Source organism: Crocodylus porosus, unplaced genomic scaffold (genome assembly GCF_001723895.1).
Source record: "Crocodylus porosus isolate Cpor-Errol unplaced genomic scaffold, CroPor_comp1, whole genome shotgun sequence".
Classification (NCBI taxonomy): Eukaryota; Metazoa; Chordata; order Crocodylia; family Crocodylidae; genus Crocodylus; species Crocodylus porosus.
Genome location: NW_017728906.1, coordinates 37246906 through 37264408, shown reverse-complemented (window position 1 = coordinate 37264408; position 17503 = coordinate 37246906).

The window sequence follows — 17503 nt, the reverse complement described above, 5'->3', positions numbered from 1 at the left end:
GATCTGGAACCAACTTCCAAGGGAAGTGGTGCTGGCTCCTCCCCTGGGGGTCTTTAAGAGGAGGCTGGATGCCTACCTAGCTGGGATCATTTGAGCCCAGTTTTTTCTCCTGCCCTGGCAGGGGGTCAGACTTGAAGATCTATAAGGTCCCTTCCAACCCTACTTCTATGATTCTATGATTCTCTTCCAATTGCATTCAATAAGGAGCTGAATTAGGCCAGTCTTGACTATTTCTTCAAAGACTGAAGCATAGACACATTTTTCAGATTAAAATTAAGCTATAAAATTTGCTTTTTTGGACTACATGGCTGAGAAAAATTAAACTGTTGCTTCCCTAAACACTGATGGTCATAAAAATCCGTTGGACAGAGATTTGTGGAAGGGGAACAAGAAAAAGGTATAAAGGTGGACCAAATAAAATTGCCTAACTAAGACTGATATTTAAAGTAAAATAACTGAATTTAAAATGAAGGATGAGGGGGAAAACTGCAGTAAATAATAATCATCCAAATGGTTGTCAATGATATTCAGAGGCATTTATATAATTGTTGCTGTTGTGGAAGTGGATCTGGCACCTCTAGAAGGTGAATGTAGGTCCACTGTGCTGTTCATAATAAAAACTACATAGAAAACAGCCATGAAGGTTATAAGAATGCTTGGAATGGAGCATTCAAAAAGATGCAACATGATACCCAATAAGTGTTACTTAAATTTTCCTTCGCTATGAAGGTGTGCCTTCTATGAAGCTTACCATGCTCTGTATAAACATCAAAGGATGCTGTGAACCTGTTATTATTACTATTACAGTTTTCAATATTCTTCTTCTAGTAATGACAAGGGTGGATTTCCCCTGAGAATTCTGTTTTCTACTAGTAGGAGCTGGTGGAGGCAACAGAGAAGGGAGTACAGTGAAGTAGAGTTCCACTTCTGAATGGGGTCATAAAGGACACTGGTAGAAGTGAAATTTGTTGCACTATCAGTCCCCTGAAAGCACTCTATAACCATGCCTTGAAAGAAGTGCACAGCTCCAGAGCAGTTTAAAAGTGGCCAATTGTGCAACAAATTAACCCTCATGTAATGAAGAATCAGATGAGGGTGCTTCAAAGTGGAGTGCCTTCATGTAACTTTTGTCAGTCCTTGCAGGCAATCAGGGAGCCCTGACACTGGTTCTGTCTGCAGGAGGAGAGGGGAGATGAGGGAGGGAGAACACGCTGCTGGCTGGGGTTTGCCCAGCCTGAGCTGGAAGGGGGTGTGGATTGGAGCCCTCCTACCCCACATCCCGCCACCAGTCCCCTCTCCACAAGCCTGCAGCATGCTCCCCCTCTCTCACTCCCCCCTCCCTTCCTGCACAGAGCTGGGAGGGGAAGGCAGGGCTAGGAGAGAGAGGCTGCAGGTTCCAAAGTGCTTGATTCCCCCTCCGCAACGAAACCTCCAACATCACCTCATCTATCACTGCACCTCTCTATTAAATGACATTTTATAAAATGATTATGGAAAGTTACTTTCAAATATAACGGAGGGGAGGTCACTGTAACTCATGGCGCTTTTTTTGAAGTGCGATGAATTAGAGTGGGGATCTGTATGTCTGTCAGCACCCAAAGTGACTAGTGGACATTAGAGCAGCTCCTCTACTTCTTTAACTCAACCTGGGACTGCTCAGGATAGGATCAACGAGCCACAACTGCCTCTCTCCTCTGATAACCCCCCTTCTTTTCCTTCCTGGTCTTTGGGTATGTTTTTCCCTCCTCATTGCTCTGTCAGTCTCTTTTGCCTAGAGCAGCTGAAATGTGCTTCTGTTCTGTTACAAAGTTAGAATTATAAGGACAGGCTAAGATTCTCATGATGTCAGGAAACCGAAGTATGATTGTGACTAAGTTCAAGAGCCCTATGAGTCTGTTGGGAGGATTGCATGGTGTGAGAGGAAAAGCCCAGTTTACTCTGAAGTCTCTGGTAAAATTCCCACTGGAAGTACTATTCTATCCCTGTGTCAAAGAGATATTTTTGCCTCAACTGTATTTTACTGACTTTTTTTGGATGTTGAAGAATTTAAATGCATTTTTTAAAAAAATATGAGCCAGCTGCTGAAAGCTGAGTTGGTGGGTCTCTTTCCCTCCCTACCCACCAAACATTGTCAAATAGCTTTCTGTTTTCCTGAGTTATGAGTACAGAAGACCGCCCGTAAGTTTAGTGAGATTGGCATACTCACAGTGAAGTTATTTCTCCCTAAGCCTTCAAGGATCATCAGAATTCTTATATTCTGGGTAGTATTTGTTGGCAGCTCACCTCATTTATAATATATCACCAATTATACTGTTATGGAAAAATAATCCTATATTAGTTTTGGAAATCAAACACCCAGAATCCAATCAGCTGTTGTAATAAGGGAAAGGTACAGTTATGCTTCAATAGTTGTAGAGCAGCCCTGGTTGGCTGAGGTAATTCTATTTGAATGTAACTTTCCATAATCATTTTATAAAATGTCATCTAACAGGGAGGTGCAAAAATAGGTGAGGTGATGTTGGAGCAAACACTAAAGGGTACAAGTCCTCTTTGCTGACATAGATTGTTTTAACTGGAGGGATAGAGTAGAGGAGGAGAAGTTTCAAAAAGAAAAAAAAAACAGGTCAAAGGAGGTGAACTACTCAGAGGAGAATGTGTGTCTGTGCTCTAGGTCCCCTCTACACACGCAGGTAAAGGCACAATGGGATCTAATGTATGATCCACACAGTTACACCTCCAGCCATGCCACATGTGCATGGCAGGAAGCATAATTGTTGGATTGGACATTAGATCCTGTTGCACCTTATTATCAATGTAGGGGGAGCCCGATACTGGGCTCCCCCTACATGGGCAAGGAGCAGGCTCTTATCCCCAGCTTCACATGTGGCACAGCTGGAGGGACTCTCAGCCCTGGCAGCCATACTGTGAGCTCCCAGCCCCAGGTAAGGGTGCATTGTGCTCCCCAGTGGCTGAGATAGCACCGTGGTCTCCAAGCCACAGAGAGCCTACATGTGCAAATTAAACCTGGATAGAAACCAGCTAAAAAATATTATACATTTTCGATCAATAACTTTATGGCTAATGGGTTCTTACAAGACAAAATGGTTAATTTGCACATGTAGCCAGTCTAATTTATTGCTCAGTTAACAAAGTAATTGTGTAATAGTTATAACATTTAGAGGCAACCCTACTCGTGCCATTGCGTAGAGGACCTGATTCAAAGCCCACTGAAGGTAACATGAGTCTTTCCATTGACCTCAGTCAGTTCTGAAACAAACCGTTAGCCAATGGGAGAAAATGATTTAAACATTCTTAAGGGTAGGCCATGGGTGTGTAACACCATCCTCCCTTTATTACTCAGTATAGGCATTCTTCACAGATGTTTTCTCTAGACCTTTCTGCAGTCATTCTTTCCCTAAGTGGTTTACTCCCACACTTAAGTTTCTTTTACACTTATCCCATTCCTGATGCTGTAGTATAAACCAGATTCACTTGCAAACTCATTGACCCTCAAGAAGCCTCATCTCTCTCTCCTACTTGCTTGCATTTGCTAACTTACTGAAAGGATAAATGAGAATTTCTACATGTTCTCTCCAATAAAAGTTATTTTGTTCTGGTGATCAGTCCCTAAAGCTGCAGTCATGTTAGGAACATAAGAACTACCACTTTGGTTTAGACCATTGGTTCAGCTAGCCCAGTATCTGGTTACTGCGGCCAATCCTGTTATGTGCTTATTTATAGGATGTAGCACCTCTCAGTGCAGTGTTGGCCTATGGGAGAGGTACTCTCCCAAACAGAAGGAATGCAGTGAACAACAGGAGGTGTAGGTATTGATGATTAGAGCGGTGCAAAGCTTCAGTCCCTGATTTGATTTGGTGGAGATTCGGCCTGATTCAGCGGCTGAATCTCCGAATCTGAATTGAATCAAAGGACGCTTTAATTCTCCGAATCAAATCGGAACCTTCCAAATTGATTTAGAGAGATTTGGATATTTGGATATAGACACAGCTTTAAATGTTCTTTCCACATACCTCTTGGTAGCAAGTGGCTTGTCAAGGCTGCAATGCTGGGGCATATAAAATGTCCCACAGGAGTGCAGGGGGCTCCCCAGCATGCTCAGCAGACCCAGAAGCACTCCTGTTGTGTCTATGGCCAAATCAACATCGAATCTTCAGATTTAGACTCGGCTGAATTGAATCACAGACAGTGATCCAAATCAATAAATCGAATCACTGTCCCTGATTCAGGCTGAATCTGAATCGAATAGGGCACGCTTCACACACCCCTATTGATGATGCAGTTGTATCTATACTTTCTACTTACCAGTTTTATTTAGAGTAGTCTTTGAGTGGGGTGGAGTAGGGGTGGTGGTGGAGGGATGCACATTCATATTAGGAAGATTAAAAACCAAACTGTGACTGAATCTGTGTGATTTCTCAGAGGGGTGTTTGGGAGGAGATGGCACAGGAGGCCCTGTCTTCCCCAACGTGAACAAGTGGCAGTCATGATGGTATACCCTGATCACAAGGAAAGGAGCTAGGAAGAGGAACATGATATCAAGGTAGGGGTCTCTGTGCACTGCTGATGTTTAGGGATCAGCCTTGAGGGAAATGTATTTCTTAAAGTGAGGGCACAACTTTGTGCCTTCTTTTGCATACACCAGTACTACCATTGGGATATTATGCCTGCTTATACTTATCCCTAGCTTACCAATTTACATCTCTGGCAAGAACAAACCAAAAGCACTTAGCCCTAGGTGGAACAAGCTGCCATTCCTTTCACCCCACCTCAGTACTGGAAAATGAGAAAGTGTTTTCTTGTAATTAAATATTTGGTTTTACACTGCTACCCACCTTGTTTCTACTATGAGCAGCATCACTGAAATACTCTCCGGAAAATTAATGTTCATTGACAACTTTAGGCAAAGTGATGGCTCTGAGGTATGACTAAATTTTATATAACCCTTGTCCCACCTCACTTACACAATAGCAAGTGAATAATATCTGTCCTTGTACTGTACCTCATACTGCACTTGGCATGGAGCATATATAGAGTTAGGTGTGTCCATATTTCTCAAAGTTTGCTCCTGACTGAAATCAGTGGATTTTTGCATGTGTGCAGGGGTCTGCTCATATTCCCGAGACTGCAGGATCAGAGCACGGGAACTAAGGAGCTTACTGTAGATGTTCCATCCAATGGCACTAAACATTTTTCAGACTGAATGGCCATTTGCTAAAGCCAAGCAGACTTTAGAAAGCCTTCCTGAAAGCGAGCTCACCAATTTCCTTTATAAATAAAATAATTATAATCATTCACCTAATTTCACATGGGAAAAAATTTCAGAATAAGGGCCTGGGGAAAATAGGCAATGAGTTTTGTATTATATTCAGTTAAGATAGCATTCTAAAAATTAATTCATGGGCCTTTTGTTTCTTCTTTGTTGTAGAGAGCTTTTTTCTATAGTGGTAATCCTAGCTTCATCCTTTGCATTACGCTATATTTCTTTTTTTTTTAACTTATTTACTTTTATTACATATATTTAATGAATAATATAATAATAATAATAAACTGTAATATTGAATAATATTATAATGTATAACTATAATACAATGTAAATATAACACCACTTAATATAATATAATGTAAGTATGATATGCTTGATTACTAATTATATTATTCATTGTTAATTTAATGAATGATACATTCATAAGATGAATCATACATTTCATTCCCTAATGATTCCTGGTTCCTTAATATGAGCCTGGGATAGCCTATTTTAAGGTATTGTTGACTTTTTAAATACTTTTGACTGTGTTAGTCGTCTTCAAATATCAGAAGTGTATTACAACCCAAAAAGGACTTTTTGATTGCTGGTCTATAAAACTCTATCAGTTTATCTTAAACTATTTATTGTTTCTTTTGGAACCATACTTGTTGATAAAGAGAGGCTGATGAAAATCATGTGTAAGGAAAGGTACAATTTTATAGAAAGACATTAAAATGTGTATATTTCCAAATGTGGCCAAGGCCACCCATGCTTGAAGGAAACACTCTTCATTTACATTCTGAATTTCTTTTTCTTGGGTTCTGCTGCTTTTGTTTCATTTCCAGCCAAATCACATTTTAACAAATTTTAAAGGAACTGTTTTTCCCTAGGATTTTGATTATGCCAATGTTTTTTTTCCAGCACTGTGGCCTATACTTAGAAGCTCTGATGATAAAGATAATGAGGACATTCCCTTTAATAGTGTGTCATCTATTGCTTCAGTACTAAGTTAGTGAAAGCCTAGTCTTTATTTCTGAGGTACATACTTAATTCACGTCTGTATACTGCTGAGCCTGGTACTCTAGTTCCATTGTACTTGACTTGATTTTTCCAAGGCAATGTAACCATAGGGATTATGTTTCCTTGAAAGATAATTGTTGAAGCATAACCAAGGATCCTAAGACACTTAGGTGCTCGACCCTTGACGGGGTTTAGGATCTCTTAGGATTTTCCAAGGGGCTTTGCCTAAAACACCATCCTTAGAGAGTTTAAAGGTCTTTTAGAAAGGCTGACAAAATGTTAATATGTCAGCTTTATTGATATTATTTTTTTGCCTGATACTTACCATTTGTGTATGGCTCCCCTATGGAAAATAATTTAAAGCAACATATTTTATGCTGATCTGAACAGACTGGCACTTAAAAATACCGGGTGGCTTGACTGACCAGCTTCTTCAGTCTTCTTCTGAATACAGGAAACTGTTCATCCACCTCAGGTTCTTTGTACCCAAAAGAGAGTTATGACCTCATACTATATTTTCATAGAGCACATGCAATGTTAGATATGTGCATATTTCTCAAACTCTGAACCTGGCTGAAATCGATGCAATTTTGCATGTGTTCAGAAATCTGCTCACATTCCTGAGACTGCGGGTTCAGAGCTCCTTAAATATTATCTATCTGTGTGTGTGGAGAGGAGAGATGAAAGCTGAGGGACTTATGACATGCCATGGCTACCACCTGTCACACTGTGCTAAAAGGTAGTGTCTGAGGAATACGTCCATGCTGTGCCCAGGAGTACTGTTATGAAGAATTCGCTCCCCCTCTGTGAGCTGAATCCTGGAAATGTGCCAAAGTATCTGCATTACAGCAGCCCTGGGCACTACTGTCCTGAGACAGATTGCCCAAAAGTGCCCAGCTGAGCACTGCTCTGAGGTCACTATTTTGCCCCATTCTGGGATTGTGTGTGGGCAGAGAGTACTTCACAGGAATGCTCCTGAGTGTAATGCGGAGGCTGTGTACTCAAGTCCTTGTCTCCTCATGCTCCTCAGTCTGTCTGCTTGTACTGCACCAGCATGTCAGGGCCCTGGTCCTTCACTAGGGTTATAGGAATGCAAATAATGCACAATAATAAAAATAATAAAAATGAATGGCTGGCAACTATCACCCAGGTGGAATCCTAGTACCATCAAGGACAATGGCAAAACCCCATTTGGTTCAACCCCGTTTTGCCCTTCATTTTTTTTTCTTTCTGGCTATATTCTGATGTTAAAGTGCTGAGACTCAGTGCCTCATACTCTGCTTTCACTCTCATAAGCCAAAGTTTCATTTTGTCTTCTAGCCCCCCAAAAAGAAGCATGTTCCAAGCAAAAGCTCTTGCAGCTGAAATGTTAGGGGGAAAGATGCATTTATGATCAAAGGAAAAAATTAACTTTTCCTACAATATTGCTCTCCCTGTCAAGGCCAAAAGCAAGTGGTCAGTTTTGCCAGCAAAATCTTTTTTTTTTTAGACCCCAAACAAAAGAAGCGAATGACTTCCCTCTGGTGCCCCTGAATGTACAAAGTATCCATATTTTCTGCTGTTCTGCTCCCCTTCTGCTTCCCGTGCAGTCTCTGCCAAACGTATCCTTCCTTACAGGCATAACACATCAGGCTCAGGGAAACAAGGTGCAGAGATGAATTCTGGATGCACCACAAAAGGAGGAGAACAGCGTGAAAGAAAACACAGCTCTGTTAAGAAGCTTCTTTCTAGGATAAAAATAGATGGACAGTCACGGGAACTGAAAATACTTCATTTCAATTTATTTGATTCTGGTTCACCCTCCCCATATTAGATAAGTAATTGTGTTTTTTTTTTTAAAGAGTTGTTTTCTAACACAAAAAAGCTGACTCCTTTAGAGAAAATCAAATGTTTAGTTTTGTAGAATAAGCTTCTCAGAACCAAGTTTTCATTTCCGCTGGCTGCCTTGAGTGGAAAACTGCATAAACATGAATTCATATTGGGGGGGGGAGGTATGTGTGTGTGTGGGGGGGGTGCATGTGTTTAAATGTGTGCATGCACACAGTTTTTTCCAGATGTATAGTGAACACTAGCAACTTGATGCTATAACTTTTATGAAAATACTATAGGTCTGTGACCAAAATCACAAGATGACACAATATCAACCCTAGTCTAATTGTTTGGAACTTAACAGAATTTTACAAGAGCTACTTTGCACAATGAGTTTTAGTAGCCGCAATAGGTATCATTTAGATGTAAAAAATGGAGCTATGGATTGAAGGTTCATGTAAATGAACAGTTCTCTTACACTGAAAAGGGAAGATTTTTTTCCCTTTGCACTAGAGAACATGACAGCAGTCTGCAGAGCCAGAGAGAGATAGCTCATTAGTAACGACACATGCATGATCACTTTTCAGGTATCAGAGGGAAAGTTGGTCATGGTAGTCTGAAGTCAGTCAAAAGTCAGGGGAGATATGCACCTTTACAGACTACCTAAAAAAGATGTATAGAGAGAGGGAGAGCACAGGCTTTCATGAACCTAAGTTCACTTCATCAGATTCAGGTATCATCCGTATCATGCTTCTTAGAAGACTAACTGTACCAATGTTCTGAAAAAGGTTTAAATCAAAAGAATCAGGCAGTGCTTTTACTAGGAATCAGAGGCTGGGGAACTTGCTCCATAAAGTCTGCCTGAAACACCCACTCAGCCCAGCTGCAGCCTATCTAAAACAAACATCATAGCAGTGGCCGTTTGCCCAGAAACAGCATCAGCAGCTTGAATCCTTGAACGGAAGGAAGTTGGAGCATAGCTAAAGAAATCCAGCCAGAGTGATGAGTAGCTTCCCACCACTGCCACCGCTGCTTGCTAAAAATCAAAACAGAGCTTGACAAATGATTGACAGTTGACAATGGGGCAAGTGGGAGTGCCCATATACATTTCTGTTATTTCTTTCTGCAAAGTGACTCTTCTTCATTTCCTGTGATCAAAAAATCTGGTTAACAGCTCTTATTAAATGCCAGAGATCTCACAGCATGCAGCTTGAGACATGGGCTGAATTAAAAACAGGAAAGGGGATATTTTTTTTCCCCTGGAATAAATTAATGCCAAAAAATATTTACATTAGCTTGAAGGACGGTATTTGGATTATGCTTCTAAAAGCTTACTGCAGTAGGTGTAGCTGGGCAGCCAGACTTGGTAGAGACATATGAGGACAATGGAACTCTTGAAAAAATTTAAACCCACAGCTCTGACCCACGTACCAGAAGCATAGGTTTAAACGGACTGCATTCCTACAGGGAGTTTTCCTGTCTAGTTTCTTACATGGTTTTCTACAGTTTCCTAATATTTTGATCATAGCTAAGATGCTGTGTGTGGTGTCTCCTAAGTAGGATAGTAACTATGGGAATCACTCCAAACATAATATAGCACATTCTTGGAGGAGGGAACACATCTTCAGTGTAGACAGATACAAAGTGCAGAGATGAGCCTATGAAATTTCATTGGTGTGTACTAGAAAGCACATTCAGATGTTATTTAGTGAGTGGTTAGACCTTTGTCTTAGAGATGAGCAAAACATGCAAGAGAAACCTCAGACACCCTCAAACTTGGCTTTGCTTCCTGCCTGATTTGTGTTGTTGGACCCAAATATGGTTTGCACCAGCGTTGTTTATAGCCTCAAAACTTCATCAAAGTTAGTGATAATAAAAACAAACATTTGTGCTCCCTGGTTGTCTGCGAAGGGTGCAAGATCTTTATTCCCTGATACATTTAAAAGTTTTAGCAATTTTTCAGGAAGCAAAATGCAAGTCTTTACAAGTAAGGCCATTAATTCAGCAAAATTTAGCATGTGTCAACCCTGACCTCACCTTTGGTTTCACTAGAAGACTTGAGTATGGAGAAAACAGGGATTGTTTCAGCCCAAACATTTTTTACCTTCACAGCCTATAGACTGCATGGCATTCCAGTACACTTCAGTAGAACCAGGGTTTTGCTTTCCAAGTTGAGACTATTTCTGTCAGTATGCCACATAAAAGCAATTGCCACTGTAACATTTGTTGGGGACTATTTCTTCTGGGTGACTCATTCAAATGATGTCAAAACCATGGCAGATCCAATAGGAAGTCCCTGTTGATGTATGTGGAAGTCTAACCCATTCACCTCAAAACTCCACAAATCAAACAGAGTAATGATACATTACTTCAGTGCATCTTTTGCAAAAGTTCTCCTGTTCAGGTTTGTACATTGCCAGCAGCAGTATAAGATAAACCCTGTTGTTTGCTACACTGGTATAAAAGAGGAGGGAGAGGTCCTATGGAGGTATGCAAGCAGTTATGCCCCACGAGGTATTTTATTCTGTCCAGGAATTCATTGGGAGGTACATAGCAGGGTGTGCATCCTGCCCACAAAAAAATGAAGCCTGTGGTCAGGAGTTATGCCCAGCTGCCTACCCAACTAGAATATATGCTGCCATCTTCAACATGCATGAGTTAGCAGCAACTTGGCCTTCTCACCGTTTCTGCTAGCAGGATAGTTCTACTGACCCTACAATGTGTCCTATCAAATCTTGAATAGAGACAGCATGCCTATTGAACTTTTCCTTATGAATAGCTTGGTTTGACCATGAATCCTCATACCAATAAAATTCCCCAGTGAAGCCAATGTCTGAAAATATTTATGCACATGAATAATTTTAAGCATGTTAGGACAGCGGTTTTCAAACTAAGTGATGCAGAACCCAGCAGTTCTACTGTAGGTCACTGGGGCTCCACAAAGAGATTGAGGGTAATGGCAAAGTGGGTCAGGAGGCAGTGTGCTGCCATTGCCAGGCCAGATTATCTGGCTCCACTTCAGTCTTTACCATAGGGACTGTGAGGCAGAAGTTATATGGAAGGGTTTTGTGACATCAGAAAGGTTGAAAACCACTTCATTAGGATAAAACGTGCAGTATGTGGCATTTGGCATACTGCACATTCAGCATACTGCACATTTATATACCATATACCGCGCATTCAGCTGTTCTCCGCACTGCAAGGGAGCAGCGGGGGGATGGGGGCAGGCGGAGGTAGGGTGGAACAGGGAGGTGTTTGCCCTTTGAATATTTACGGGTCAAAAAAACCTGCGCGAAAAGAAGTGGAGCAGTGCACACACAGGCAGTGCTCACTACTCAGAACAGGAGCCTGGTCACCTAGAACCACGCTCCAGCTCCAAGCAGCAGGATTGCTGCTGCTACAGCCCCAGGAGGCCCCCAGAGCCCCAAGTAAGGCTGGTGGGACCAGCCCAGTGCTGGCCCCAGCCTCCCCTCCCCAGGGCTGGACACAGGCATGGGTGAACTGGGCGCCTGCCCACAGCCCAGACAGAAAGAGAGCCCAAAAATGGTAATTTTAAAAATTATCATTATCTCTGGTGAAGAGGGGCCCAATACTAAAGTTTGCCGGGAGCCACCAGGAGCTTAGGTACGGTGCTGCCCCTACCTTATCTGGTGTAACTTGTGGTACACCAGAAGGTGCATGGCACAGGCATTCCCCAAGGACAACCAGTGGCAGCACAGGTATGTCGCTGCTAGTTGTCTCCAGGGAACCAAACATCCACACTCATGTGGACATGGCCTTAAAGTTCAGTGGAGCTACTCATGTGGTTAAGGTCCAAATTCAAGACAGCATCTCTCTATGTAAAAGCTATTTAGGTATAAAAACCTTCCTAAAAGACTTGTATGCTTATGTGCTTTTCTGAATTGAAGAATACATGTTTTTTAGACTGAAATTTTTTCTGTGGCAAGGACATTGTAATTTCGTTTTGATTTATTCACAGTATATTTACATGTATTTTATGTGAATTCCATAGCTCAGCATGCTTTTATAAAATTAATAGTTATGATGATTTGGTTTCTGATGATATTTGCAGTTTCTTTTCCCACTAAATATAATAAAAACCATTGCCTTCATTATTGTTTAGTTTTGCAATATAGCAAAAGAATGAATTCCAGTGCTGAGACCTGGGATGTCAAACTTGTTCCCAAAGCACATTTTGTCTAACTTATAAAAGTTTTATTACTTACAAAACCCTTTCTAATGGAAATGATGACTACAGCAAAACTAACAGGTGTTGATATAATCTTCCTAAAAGTAAGGGACAGGGTGATCTCTAATAAAAATAAATCCTTTTTTTCCATATTTTTTGTTTAACATCTTAGTTCTACGTGTTGAAAAATAGAAGGAGGTAACTAGGCTCCACAATGAACTTTGCATCATTTCATGGACTCTGAGAAGGCAATCTCTTCCCCTTTATGAATGAACAAACTTCCCAGGGGATTTAGAGCTGAATCTTCAGCTGGTGTAAATCAACATAGCCCCAGAGAAGTTAGTGGAGATAGTTCAATAATACTTCAACATAATAAAATGGTTTAGTTATTTGAATGTTGCAGTTCAGCCTGATACAGGATTACCAGTGTGATGAACTGTACAAGTGTTGTCAAATTGTTGGAGAAAGTCCGATCCCTTTCAGGTAACATGGTGGATGCAACCCATCCAAGATGGGTTTGACCCCTTTTTTCCATGTGTTAATGTTGTATTCATTTGAAGCCACGACCTATATATGCCAGTATGTGGCTTTTAAAAAAAATTATTGATCCTTTCCCTTCAAGTGCAATGTCAAGAACTGCAGGCATAGTTTTTCTTGTCTGAACTCTCTCTTGTCTGGGAGGTGACATAATATCTCCTTTCAGATATTTCTTCCTTTGCCTTTAAATTTGTTGTTTGGATTTTTAAAAATTGTTATGCATCAACAAAGCCAGGGTCCTAATATTGCTAGTATTGTTCTTCTATCATTTGTTCTGCAAAGTGATGTACAGTATACAGTGCAACGATATTTTACATGTGTTTCTCACGAGACCTCCACTCAATTCCTCTGTTTACTAGCAGGATTCTATACATTTGTGTTTCTTAAAGGTCACTTCATGCTTTATGCAAAAAATCAACCTTTTTCCAAGCTAATCACAGGGACGATGGCCATAGAAGAACATAAATAAAATTACTCACTAAACCAAGTAAATGTGATGAGCAGGGAACAGATCACTTATTTGCTTCCATTCTATCTGAATGCTTTCAGCTGTGACATAAGACTTTTCCCCCCCAAGGCTCACTTATGACTCAGCAGATGCCCTATGAGACACTGTCAAATTCGAGTCATCCATTTGTTTCCCTTATGTTTGTTTCCAACTGTTGAGGGTGTAAATCACTTTGCAAGATAAATGATTCATGAATCAATCCTGTGCAGGGAATCCCCTTGAACCCCAGTGTGTTTACTCATCTAACTCTTTTTTCAGCTCCACCTGCTAGAAGCATAACTGTGGCATAAATTTGCACTCCCTTACATGGGCATACATTCCAAGAAAGAAAGGAGTAGGCACATTCTCTTAGTATTCATGTGGGTCATTTGTTCTTGTTGCTTTTATTATCTCAGAACTTGCTTTATTCCGAGGACCATTCTGTCTTAAAAGCATCTGAAGTACTACAGTCCTAAGTGTGTTAACTGGGCGAGAGGGCCACTGTTTGGTAGGCTGTACCAAGGCCCGGGTGACTAGAACAGCAACAACAACAACTCTATTGCATGTATTTATTTTTAAAGCATACAAGTTTGAGATGAGGTTGAGAATGAGCTGACAAAGCTTAATAAAGGTCAGCAGAGATTTGTTAGAATGATTGGAAGCCAACAAGTCAGATAGTAGCATGGCCAAAGAGAAAGTTTGCAGGATCAGGATCTAATAGCCTCCAAGCCTGTTGTGAGAATTTGTATATGCTTTAAAATCAGAATGCATGTAACATTGATTTATCTGTGCTGACCTGGGACTGGCAAGCTTATCATGATTGTTGTTTATCTTTCAGGAGTGTGAAGCAACATGTAGTGTTACTAAATTGAACAAGAATGATCATGCTGTAGCTGAAACCCTGATTAGGACTTCAAACAGATGCTATAAATAACTTTTCACAAAACAAATTTATTGTTATTTTGAAAGCAAGATAGACAATTTGTGGACACAGCACCAGAATCTTTACAATTAAAAGTTTAAGCTATCAAAGCCATATAAAGAGCTTTAAGTGTAAATGAGACTCTAGCCCATAATTCCTTTTCCAAAGAGTTTTCTGAAGTAACACAACAAAAGTAAGGATCATAGAAAAATGGGGTTAAGGAGAAACAAAACACATAGTTAAAGTGATAAGCTCACACTCAGCAATGCTCCCATCCAACAATGTGCTACTGCACGGTGCTTAGCACAGGCATGTGACCTAAGATGTTTGTAGTTTGTGTTAAATTTTATCTGGACTCATTTCCCTTCAACAGAACCACAGGAGGGATTTGCAGAAGTAGAAAATGGTCACTTGGCAAAAAAGTTATGGAAAGTGTTCCACACATAGGGGCAAGCAAGGAAAAATGGGAAGGAGGAGAAGGAAAGAAAGAGGGCCAAACATCTAGGCTGAAGACAATGGATTCTTTAATGACTAGTACCTATTTGACAGTCAAAAAGTAATATTTCAAAAGCATATAGTTGTATCACAGGACTGCTCAGCGCTTCCAACTCTCAGCAAAATTGTTCATGTTCCATGTGACAGTGTAAACAGGTCACGGTCATGAAAATATCCTTCAAAAATATGAATAAGAATTTATATTCTTTAGCTGTGGGGCCAAGCATTGAAGTTAGTATGAGTTTTCCCATGGACTTTCATGATGTGTAATGAATGACCAGTTCAGGAAATACATTGACCAGCTCTATGCTCATTCTTGTATGTTTAGTAGAGTTCATTTCAGTGTTGATCTTTTGCTTTTTTTTTAACGCTTCTTTTGTGATTCACTTCATCACATCAGCTCAGCAAAAAAATTCAGCTCTGAAAAAATTTAGTTTTCATTGAAACTGGTAAATTTAGACGCAATGGGAAGTGCAAGACTGTCAGCAGCAGTAATGTTAAGTGCTCCAATTCAAAATAATTTTTAAATATGATTTGCATTGGTTTACCTCCAGCAGTACTGCGGCTGAATTTCTGAATGACTTCAGTGGAAACACAGTTAGCCAATGCAATTTTAAAAACACTGTATTTAGTTCCTTGAGGCTGGGACTCATATTCTAACTTATTTCTCCTTATTAGTATTGATATTTACGCAATGTCAACAATGCACCCAATGCTGTGGAGTATCTATATACCTGTATCTGAAAGCCGAGGGGCATGCAAAATATGGCCCATGGGTCAGATCTGGCCTGCCAGGCCATTCTGTCTGGCCCAGGGGCCTCCTAAAAATTTTAGAAAATTAACTTTTATCTGCCCCTGGCTGCCTGTCAAAGATGGTGTCAGAGTCCTGGGCAGGACCCACATCCCCATCACCCACTCACCCCGCAGTAACCACCCCTACTACAGCCAGCAGGGCATCCAATCCATCATGCTCCAGGCCATCAGTGACCACTGCAGTACCTTCGCAAATGTGCGTGCTGGCTGGGCAGGCAGTGTCCATGACACCCACAACTTCTGGAACTCCACCCTGCCAGCCCTGGTGCAGAGCAGGCACTTCATGCTGGGGGTGCTGGATGGCCAACTGGGCACTGTGATGGTCCCACCCCTCCTCATCAGGGACCCTGCCTATCCACTCTTCCTCTGGCCCTACACCAGCCACCCAGACCCCCACCAGGGCCCAGTGGCATACCAACGGGGGGGAGGCAGGAGGGAGTTGACCGTGGGGGAGCGCAGGCTGGAGAGACCAGGGCGCCGCCCACATTTTGTGTATGGCCCAGCCACCTTCCCTGCAGGTTGTGGCTTTCTTTGGCCGTTCCGGCTGGAAATTCTGGCTACCACCCCTCCCCCCATGGCTGGTGTGCCACACTGCTAATTCCCCTGTGGAAGTGCCATGGGGTGGGAGGCAGGGCCCTGCACAGACTGATTTGCCTTGGGCTCTGCACCCTGCTCGGATCATTCCTGGGCAGTGGGAGGCACAAATGCAAGCACTGGCCCCCAGGTGCCGGAGACCCAGAGTACACCACTGCCAGGCCCACTTCAAAAAGTGCCTGGGCACACTCACACCCTCACGGAGTGCACCTTCACTGCCTGCCTCAAGTTCACTGAGGCCAACATTCCCTGGATCATTGTTGCAGCCTGCATGCTACATAACATCTGCAAGGCCCAGGGAGAGCTGTTTCATGAGGCCTGGGTGGAGGAGGCACAGCATACAGAGGCCACCTGGAAGTGGGAACACCAGCTGCAGCAGCAGTCACATTCCCCGCCAAGGCCCTGGGCAAGCCACATACCCACCAGCAGGGGCCAGGGTACTGGGTGTGAGAGGCACTGGCTAACCATTTCTTCCTGCATTTCCTGCTGTAGGCCACCTAGACAGCTACCCAGGGACCCCAGCCCAGCACCCACCCCCAGCACCATGCTCACTGTGAATGCTCTTCTGATTCTAAGAAAAACAGTTTATCCCCCTCACAACAAACAGAGCCCCCAACCTCTTCCTGTCAGTGGCCAAGAACTGGCTGCAATTGCGCCCAGGTGCCAGCAGGTCTGGCTGGATCCTGAAGCACCCTGCAGGGCTGGATGGCATGGCTCTGGCAGCCATTTGGCATTGCAGCTCCAGGGAGTGGCACTGGGGTGCTGGCAGGCTGGCACATCTGGACTGCAGCCTGTGCAGGAGGAGCAGTGGCCAGCACTCACCTTAGGCTCCCTGAACTCTCAGACTGCCTGCCCACCCCTGGGAGGAGAGGCTCCTAGGCTCAGGGCTCTTGGGCCACATGAACCTGGCCCCCTAGTGACAGGGCTGACTGGGAGCACATTTGCTCCCGGTTAGTATTTACATGTGTGCTGCTCTGCAGTAACTACTTCTGAGTAAATGCTACCTGCAAATGCAAGTAGCATAAGTTTACTCATGTGTAGCGCGATTTCATAGATTTCATAGACATTAGGGCTGGAAGGGACCTCGGGAGATCATCGAGTCCAGCCCCCTGCCCAAAGGGCAGGAAGTCAGATGGGGTCATAGGATCCCAGCAAGATAAGCATCCAATTTACTCTTGAAGGTGTTCAATGTAGGTGCTTGAACCACCTCCAATGGCAGACTGTTCCAGACCTTGGGGGCTCAGACAGTAAAGAAATTCTTCCTTATGTCCAGCCTGAAACAGTCTCGCAGTAGTTTGTGACCGTTCAACCTTGTCATCCCTTGGGGTGCTCTGGTGAACAAACGTTCCCCCAGATCCTGGTGGTCACCCC